At 38.3% G+C, this 10377-nt stretch overlaps 1 pseudogene; it reads left to right on the forward strand.

The window, feature by feature from the left end:
• Positions 1-6369: 6369 nt before the first annotated feature.
• LOC110287875 (vomeronasal type-1 receptor 4-like) lies at positions 6370-9862 on the forward strand (annotated as a pseudogene).
• Positions 9863-10377: the final 515 nt, after the last annotated feature.

Here is a 10377-nt window from a genome sequence, read left to right on the forward strand (position 1 = left end):
GTTTGAGGCCAGCCTGGTCTACAAAGTAAGTTCCAGGACAGCCAGGGCTACACAGAACAACCCTGTCTAAAAAAAAAAAATAAAAATAAAAGAACCTGCAAACTTTTCTTGCATTCTTGTTCCTTCCTGCTCTTCCATTATCACTGACTCCTCTACTTATTTCAGAGCACTTACTGTGTGCATGAGGCTATTTTAAACCAATGAGCAAGTGAAGAAGAAGGATTCCAGGAAGCATACTTTATTTCAAGGTCACTTACAAAGTGGAAATGAGCAGGGAGCAAAGCCAATTCACTCAAGCTAGTAAGTGCTTGGTATTGCTGGGTACGAATCACTAAGGAATAGGTAAGAGTAAACCCTGTAAGACAATTCCAAACACATTCAAGACATTGATGTGTGATCACAAAATGTATAAAAAAACACAGGGGAAATGTTATCTTTCAGAGATTGCCATTGTGGTTTGGAAAAAGAGCTTCTGTTCAGAGCAGCAGTCCTAAGTCCAGGATTGTATAAATAGCTCAAGTACAGTGTACCACTGCATCTGTTTCCCACTTCTGTTCACTACTTAGTGCCTACACACAAAATGGGCATTTGCTAGGACACCTTGTCCTTGCCTTCTAGCCTTGCTTCCAGAGTTTTGAGCTCCATCCTCAATACAGCTCTTCAGACACATGGTATTTACAAGCAGACATCAAGACAAGGAGCTATAAGCATGGAAGGAAGCTCTTTTCTGAAGCTCATGTAGTGCACTCTTATCATTAAAGAGGGTATTGAGGGCAGGGTAGTGGTGGCACATGCCTTTATTCCCAGCACTTGGGAGGCAGAGGCAGGTGGACCTCTGTGTTTGAAGCCAGCCTGGTCTACAGAATGAGTTGCAGGACAACCAGAGCTACACAGAATCCCTGTCTTGAAAAAAAAAACATAAATAAATAAATAAATAAAATTAAAGGGCATTGAGTTCTGAGGATACTATTATGTCTGGACCAGGAGGACACAGAGGATCCAAATGTATACCAACCACGAATCTTCTAGGCTTCTTTTGCTGTAAAATTCCCATAGAGGCACCTATACTTGCTGTGTGTACTTCTTGGGTGCCAAAATGTAGAAAAGTTCTGTTCACTAAAGCTATCCAACAGCTTACTGCCCTTCCTACCTGAGGAGAAATGGAATTATCTCAAAAGTCAGTGAAGGAGTCCCAGTATCTGACAGGGGAGCCAAATACACAGTTCTCTAGTAAAATATGTTGAAACTCTCAAAAGACAAAGGGGGGAGGTATGCAATAGCCCTTTTTGTGAGGTTGGGAGATACACATGGGTTTTTGAAACATCTAAATACTGTCCAGCTTATGGCATCCTTTTACAGAGTGCTATTTCTCCAGAGACCTCAAGAGTATGCACAGAGTTTGCAGTCTTTGTCACTGGTGGGTAATATACAAGAACGAGGGGTCAGTGTGTCACTTGACACATTTCTATTCAGAATGTTTATTTACTATATTTTCCTCTTGCATTTCAAAAATAAAAGATATGTGCCACAAACTTTTTGTGTACATAGTTTTGATATATACTGACATCGCACAGACAAGTTGTGTCTGAGAGGAATTAAAGAGAATAACACAACAAAATGATACTCACATCTCTAGACATAGGTGTGGAGAATGTGAACAGGTTAAATATGAGCACCAGATGAAGGAAATGTTGTGAAACAAATAAATTCACAGAAATAATTCTTGTGAGAATTTAGGGTTCTATTCAGCCATGCTGGTTATTAATATGGATGGGAAGGATAATGATCATTGCTCGTGGGGCTGGAGATACGGTTTAGCAATTAAGAGCACTTGATAGTCAGGCAGAAGACTCATGTTGGGTGCCTAGCACCTACATGTTGGTTCACAACCTCTCATAACTCTACTTTCAGAGGATCCCAGGCTTTCTTACAACCTCTGTGTGCAAAGATGCCCCTCCAGGCTTCAAATAGAGTAAATTGGGCAGCAACCCTGGCATAAAATCTTGACCTACAATCTGTCTGGCCTGAAAAATATGCCAAAGCAATGGTGAAATAAACTTATTAGGATAATTTAAATGTGCCAAGTTTACTTTAAGGGCAGATTTTTTTTCCTACTAGACTTATTAGAGAATCCACATACCTATGCAAACCCCAAATGTGACTGGTATTTTTTTTTAAGTACCAATTAAATGACTCCAAATGATATTCTTCTATACTAATATAAGTGTGTTATCCAGGAAGCCTCATCATCATAGAGGCTTCCTGAAGCAGATGATAAAAACACAAAGCATAATCTCAGAAAGTAAGTCTGTATGGGAGGTCTCCGTTAACTTTCTCATATTAGAACAAGGGAATTTATTGAAAGAGGAGGCAGAAACATCTTAAGAGCCAGAGAGGATGAAGGTAACCAGGAAAACAAAGGCCTCTGAATCACCTAAGCAAAGTACATTGGAGCTCACAGAGACTGAAGGACCAAGCACAGGGCCTAAATGAGCACACACAGTTCTCTGGGAATTCGGGAAGCTCAGTACACAGAAACATGGTTAGTTGTTACTTTTCTCCCTTCACATTCTTCCTCTCAAAATAATTAAACCCTAATGAAGCTGCAAATAACTTCTGAGCAAAACAGATGCTGTAACTGTGGGAGAGAGGGCAGCTGTACTTCAGGGACTGAGGCTCTGCAGTGGCTCTGAGGCTCTTCCCACTGACACTGTGACAACATGAAACTTGAAGTCTTCAGTACCTGATGGCAGCCAAGACCTCCACAGATCCAGGCAGTACAAATATGACCTGGCAAGTGTCACCTTCCCAGAGCTTCCCCAGAGCCTGTCTGCAGCACAGAGGTCCAGGTGAGTACATGGAGGTAAGATCTTAGATGCCCTCAGCTGTGTCATGGAGAGATTCACTAAAGCTGAAGTCTCTCTCTGATTAAGACAGGGAGCAGTTTAGAGGCTCTGTGAGCCTTGGGTGCTCCACTTTTCTTCTGACCATATCAAGCCTGATCCCTGGATCCAGAAAGATCAATGAAGACAAGTTCTTGGAGATACACAAATGGGACAGACATGCTGAGGCAACTGTTGTCCATCTTTGGGCTGGAATCAGAACAGAGCTCTGGGTAGGTCTTTACATCATTACCTTTTTTTTTTTTTTTTAGTGGTTTACATCAGTTTTATTTAAATACCCATTAACATTTCTGAATGATACATTTGAAATTGAGTACAAGATTGGACATCTAACATATCATTATAAGTTGGAAGTTCAACTGGAAATTTCCAACTAAATTTGATTTATCTGTGGGTACATGCCTATAGGCCAATTTAAAAAATATATATTTAATGATGTTATTTCCATATCTTTAGGAACTATTAATAAGACAGTATTAAAATTCATGAAAGTTACATATAGAGCATGCTTGTTCAATTCATCATATTTAATCATAACATGAGTCAAACTAAAAACTAGGATGATTTGTTAAGTGTTTGCAAATCCTGCTCATTTGAGACCTCATTTCAACGGTCCTATGTGATACAGAACGGTGGCTAACACACTGAGCACTAACCCTCTCCAAAGTGCTCATTATTCCACTTGACAGACCTGATCCACCTCAGGATGTTCTCACACTGGTACCACCTCACAGATTATGTCTACCTTACACATGAAACGTCATTACCTTTATTAGAGGAATCAATATGATATACAAGATTTTCAGATATCTATTATCAATGTGAGACAGTAATGAAATATCCCAGGAATGTCAACACTAGAGAGACTAAGGGAAAAATAATTGTTTTTCAATGATTTACAGAGGTAGGCTTTGTCTCAAAATAAATAAATAAATAAATAAATAAATAAATAAATAAATAAATAAATAAATAAAAATTTAAAAATTACAAAAGAAAATTTTACGTTCATATTTTTGACTCCATTTAGCTTTACTGTGACTCCAACAGACTCACTTGTGTTTGTAAAATTTGTACTTTTCACTTCTGATACATTTCTAGTTTTCAATTGTTGGTGCACGTTTTCTTTCACAATACTTATATAATTTCTCACTTGAAGGATTTCCTTCTGGATTCATCCTAAAGTCTCTTGATTCTATCACCAATTATTATAAATACTTATTTCAACTTCCATCATTTTCTGCCTGGTGCATATGGAGAATTATGAATCACAAAGTGTAGTAGTTATCAAGACCATCTTGAGACTTTCTGCAATAAGGATCCAGGCTGTGAACTTGTACATCTGGAAACAGCTCATCTTACCTTTGCCCCAGAACTAAGCAGCAAAGAGCAACAATCTTTTTTTTGTTTTGTTTTGTATGATTATTTTTTGGCTTGCTCTTAGAAAATCAGGATAGATGAATACAGTCTACCTCATATTTAGGAGGTGGGGTTAAACCCATCATGGGACCATCCGTCTATCTTAACACAAGTCCTCCTGTCTTTGAACTTAATTTCCTTTATCATTTCTGACAGACTCCTTTAGTAGAAATGAATCATTTATCAAGAGCTTCAGATGCTGGACTCAAATATGATTTAAAGTTTGGAAATAGACAACTTGAAATAGAGGATGCCCCCAGGAAAGCTAGTATTAAACAAAGAGAGAAAAATGTTAGTCTTTTCCATCAGGACTTGGTGTTATTGATCGCAGCAATTTTTTCAGATTTCAATCTTTAAATGTTCATTCTAAAAATCAATAATGAATACTTGTTAGTTATTTATTAATGTCTAGAGTTTACTTTATTAATGCAGATATTCAGAACGGTGTTGTGATTTCCAAAATTCACTGCTATAGGTATCATTTACCCATTTGTTCAGAGGCAGTTGAAAAGGAATAACTGAAATTTCTGGAGTCATGAAGCCACCTAAAAGAAATCCAGCAAGAAGGCTAGTTTCCTAAAGTTCAGGTATGAGATCAGAAGGACAAAGACATTTAAGGCAATCCTGTGAGGTTAGCAGGAAGGAGCCACTGAAGCATCCAGATTCCTCAGATTCTAGAAAAGGTGCCCAAAGCTTACCTTACCATAAATACTTGAGAAATAAAAAAGGAGATTTTAAACATGAATAGCAACATTCAGAAGAGGTCTAGTCCTGGAATCAGCTTTGACTGATGTAGAACAAATTATTCTGCCAGGACAAACAGGTTGGAAAAGAAAAGATAAGGAGATTGTAAAGCAAACTAACAACTGCTGTTCACAATGCCTCACAAAGGCAAATGACACCATGACCTCTTAGATTGGAGAGTCCCTGCTCACAACTGTGTGTCCCAACCTATTGTATGCTACTTCATACAGACAGATTAAGAACCAATAACTCAAAAACTTCATTCATTTCAGGGCAGCACCTAACAACTCATTATTCCCCTTCTTCCACCTCTCTCAGCAGCAACAGCTAGTACAAGTTTGCTGCATGCTCTATAAGATGTGCTGAGGTCCCACCTTGGGGTCACAGAGGCTCTGAGTCATCCAATGGGATCACAGCCCCCTGCTACCCACTCTCCTAGGAAACATCCCAGAATTCTACAGGGCACTATTCCTGGCTGCAACCTGTTAGTTACATACATTTTTCACACAGGACTATTTTTTCAGGACATCTTTTGGTAATTCACCTTTAAATGGGGGCTTTATTGGAAAAGGTTACACAATTTGACTCAACATGGAGGACTATCTTTAAAAATACCTAGCAAACATTCATTCAAATGGAAATCACATAATGGTTACTACAACAACTTAACATATTAAGATGACGAAAATGAAGTTATAAAGCGTTGCTGTCAAATGAAATTCTAGAAATTGTACTACTCAAGTTGTTATAAGAAAGGAATATCAAACAAAGGAGGAGAGATGGGAAAGTTAAAGTAAATATATATGAAAGATCCTGCAGGTGTTGACCTGCAGGGTTTCCCAGCTTCTACATATAGTGTGAGGAAAGCAGACGGGGTCAGTGCAAACCTTGGGCTTTGGGAATTGGCTGGTCATATATAAATGAATAGAATGAGAATCAGAGGAAGAATTTATTTTGGCTAGGAGAATTTGGAATTCAATTACACAATGCTAAGTGATAACAAGGGTAATGCATGCATTCAGATAGACAGACACACAAACACCTACACACACACACACACAGAAGCAATGTTGAAGTTGTCAATTAAGGTGCAAAGCTCAAAATCATTCTTCTTTAAATTTTGCTTTGAATACCAGATACATATATCACCTGTCAAAGCACACAAAATACGCCAGAGGCTACAGTAAACAGGAGAAATTTCAGGGACCTAATCTGCAACATTAACTGTGTCTATGGCTGCTTTGTGAACTTCAGAAAATGCTATTGCAAAATGTGCTGATTGGATCCATGTCTAGAATTACTGAGGTTTTCTTCAGAACTGTATGCATCCTGGATACAAGTTTTTCTAACTAGGAAGGAGGAAATGGTTTTAAAATATATTAAAGAAATTCTTTTCACCTTTATAACTGTGGTTGGCACTCTGGGGAACATGTCTGTTTCTGTGAATTATATGTTCAGTTGGTGGGGAAGCCCTGAGAAGAAATCCGTACACCTTATTCTCATCCACTTGGCTTTTACAAACATCATAATCCTTCTTACAAAAGGATTGCCAAAGACAGTAGTAGCTTTTGGTTTGAGAAACTTCCTAGATGCCATAGGTTGTAAGATCATTGTTTACCTGGGGAGGGTGGCCCGTGGCCTCTCCATCTGCACCAGCAGTCTCCTCACTGTGGTCCAGGCCATCATCATCAGTCCCAGAGCATCTAGGTGGAGCAGACTAAGGCCAAGGTCTGCATGGCACATCCTTTTATTCTTCCTATACTTTTGGATACTCAATGCTTTAATAAGTATGAACCTAATCCATTCCATCACAAGTACAGGTCTGAATATATCACAGCTTAAGAATAGTAACAACTATTGCTATTTTATGCTAGAAAATCAGGAAGTAAAATGGATATTTCTCACTCTCATGGTCCTCAGAGATGCAGTGTTTCAGGGTGCCATGGGAGGGGCCAGTGGCTACATGGTATTTCTTCTCCACAAACACCACCAGCATATCCTCTACCTTCAGACCTCCAAACTTCTCTACAGAACTCCCCCTGAGCTGAGAGCTGCTCAAAGTGTCTTCCTTCTGATGCTCTGTTTTGTTTTCTTCTACTGGACAGATTGTGCCTTTTCCCTAATTTTTAGTCTCTCCTCAAGGGACAATACATTGGTGGCAAATACTGAAGAATTTCTGACCCTTGGTTATGCAACTTTTAGCCCTCTGGTGCTGATTCACAAGGACGGGCTTCTGGTTGAATGTTGGCATGCTCAGTGGGAGAAATTGAGAAAATGTCACTCTCATTTAAATGTCCAATAGGTGTCAAAGATATCTCAATTCTCTGGTATTGTGGATAAGACAAAATTCCACAGAAGAGTTTAAGCATGTTATTGTTGTCAGACAGTCTTCCGGGTGACTTACAGCATTGAACTGAAAGAGAGAGAGAGAGAGAGAAAGACTTTAGTCAATTACATTGGTATAGACATTTCCTTCTCCACTTGCCACTCTTGAAGGGATTTTTACAAACTTTTCTGTTTGTATTAATTTACTGTGAATGAATACTTTGTCTGCATTGATGTCTGTGCAACATGTGCATGTCCTGTGCCTTAGAAATTAGAGAGATCACCAGATATCTACGTGCTGACTGGAGCTAGAAGGGTTGTCCTGAGCCATTGTATGGTTTCTAGAAGAAGACCAGACAATGTTCTTAAATCTTGATCCATCTCTCTAGCACTGAGGAAACAGATCTAACAAAGAATTGTGGAACTGGTTTTATGGCTACCATGATTAGAAGCATGGAAATTAATTTTGTAAATTTTATCAAAATTCATATTATTGTAATTATTTTTGTTAGTTTAAGAAAAGTCATACCTTGTACTTGATGATGTGTTTTTATAATATTAATGCCCAAGGGCATTTTGGACTACTTTAAAATATCTAAGTATGTATCCATGGAAAATATTTTACAGAATTATGAAAGAATAACATTTACTGTGTATTTAGTTAATGGGGGACCATTGCACCAGTCACAGAATTTAAATGCCCTGAATCATTTCATTGCTTTTATATTCATAAACGTTCTCAGCAGGAATAAACACTGGAGAAAGGAGATAAAATAGATAATGAGGTTTTTTTTTATTTTATACTTGCCTATAGTTTCGGTGTTGTTTTTAAAATGTGGATTTCTCTTTTTTCAAAGTGAATCAACACTTGCATAAATATACAAAATAAATTTTAAATTTAATTTAAAAATTTTAAAAAAAGGTAGACAGGAGATGTATAATTGTTGATACAGCATGAACAAGGATGTCCTGGACTTTGAGTGGCACATATGGCTGATATTTTTAATTTCTCTGTAAAAGTCAGTGCAGATTGGAAAACAATAAAATAAAATCTTGATCAGAACATAAAATTTAAATTTGAATATATAATAAAAATAGTAACAAATCTAAATATATGGGAGGTAGTAATGACAACCTGTAAATGGAATTAAAACTATACCCTCAGATACCTCACCAGAGATATGACAATTGGATTAGTATAAACATTATCTCAGATTTCATCATTTTTTTTTATCATGGTTGCATGGAGCTATGAGACATTATGGTAACTGTAACAAATCAGGTGAATGTAGAAAAGTACTGTGTGATTTTTACTAATTAGTGGAATCTAAATATAGAAAAGAGACCCTTCAGTGTGTGGAATGCAGCATACACCCTTAAGAAACTACGTTCATTTGTGAACCCTGCTTGTGGCTGGTTCCTTATATAATCAGAAAGATGAAGCTGTGGCTACTCAGAGCTTGACATCTTTCACCTTCAAATTTTTCCTGTTATCTTCTTATCCTAAGACATTTCCTAAGACTTTTCCTAAGATATTAAATACATCTGTTCAGCCCAGTTATGGTGAAAACTGTGCAAAGAAATGAGTCTGCCTAAATTGAGTTGAGTGAATCTGTGTACATGAATCACCTAGGCACATCATCATTATAGGAGCATAGCAGACACAAATGCAACTGCATCACCAGCACCTCTGGATCTAACGTGGTGACAACTCCTAAAATTCTGTGCAAGAAAATATCCCAACCCTGTATAAAGCTATTACAACCTTTGTGTCTTCCCAAGATAATATGTAGCTGTGGCAGCAAGAAGTGAGACTGGAATCTCAGGTGCAGATGTGAAAACAGGCTCTAGTCCCTGTTCATAACACAGACACACCTGGATAAACACAGACACATGCACACACACACACACACACACACACACACACACACACACACACACACACACACAGACACAGACACATACACACACACACATCACACAAAGCATTAGGCTTTAACTATTTTCATTTCTATTCCCATAGGACAAACTGCTTCTCTATCATTCTATTTCATTGTTGTGACTGTAAGCAAATGTACCCTGTGGGACATATACTCAGTGCTTCATGGTGGCCAAGGGCCATGTCACTGTTGATGGAAATAGATTCTGCCAAATGTACAATAGTCCTCTGGTTCATATATTCTCTCCACTCCTTCCAAAATGCACTAGTATCTTTACATACAGAATCCCAAGCCCAAGTACACCTGCAAGCTGATTTATAGTTTGGAAATGTGGGTTAAAGAAGATGGCACTGAGGAGGAAACTGGAAAGTAGTTTAAGAAGCTAGTTGGGCTTTTATGTCATTGTTTATTTTGTTTTTTTTTTTTCCTTGTTTGTATTGTACTTTCACATCTTTCTTCTGAACAAGTATACTCTAATGACTGCCAGGATAACTTATTATTATCACTTGAAATGTGATAATCATGAATTAAACATATTCACCACCATGTTCTGCTCAATGGCATTTATTTATTTATTTATTTATTTATTTATTTATTTATTCACTTTGCATCCCAATCACTAGCCTCCTTGTCCTGTCACACAATCCCTCCATATCACAACCTCCCTTTCTCCTCTGAGAGGATGGAGAATCCCACCTCCCACCCCATAGACTCCCACCGTGACACATCAAGTTTCTGCAGAGCTAGGCACACCCTCTAGATCCACAAGCAGTCAACAGATTTAGGAGCCCCTGCTCCACTTGTTGGGTGATCCAAATGAAGACTGAGCACAATATGTGCTACACATGTGCAGGGGTTCTAGGTCCAGCTTGCACATGCTGTTTTGTTGGTGGTTCAGTCTCTGAGAGCCTGAGTCCAGGTTAGTTGATTTTCTTGGTCTTCCTGTGGAGTCTCTGCCCTCTTCGGGTTCTGCAACCCTTCTAACTCTTCCATTAAGACTCTCTGATCTCCATCCACTGTGTGTCTGTTCATCTCTGCATTGGTTTCAG

The sequence above is a fragment of the Mus caroli genome, unplaced genomic scaffold (genome assembly GCF_978045245.1).
Source record: "Mus caroli unplaced genomic scaffold, Mus_caroli_1 scaffold_15, whole genome shotgun sequence".
Taxonomy (NCBI): Eukaryota; Metazoa; Chordata; class Mammalia; order Rodentia; family Muridae; genus Mus; species Mus caroli.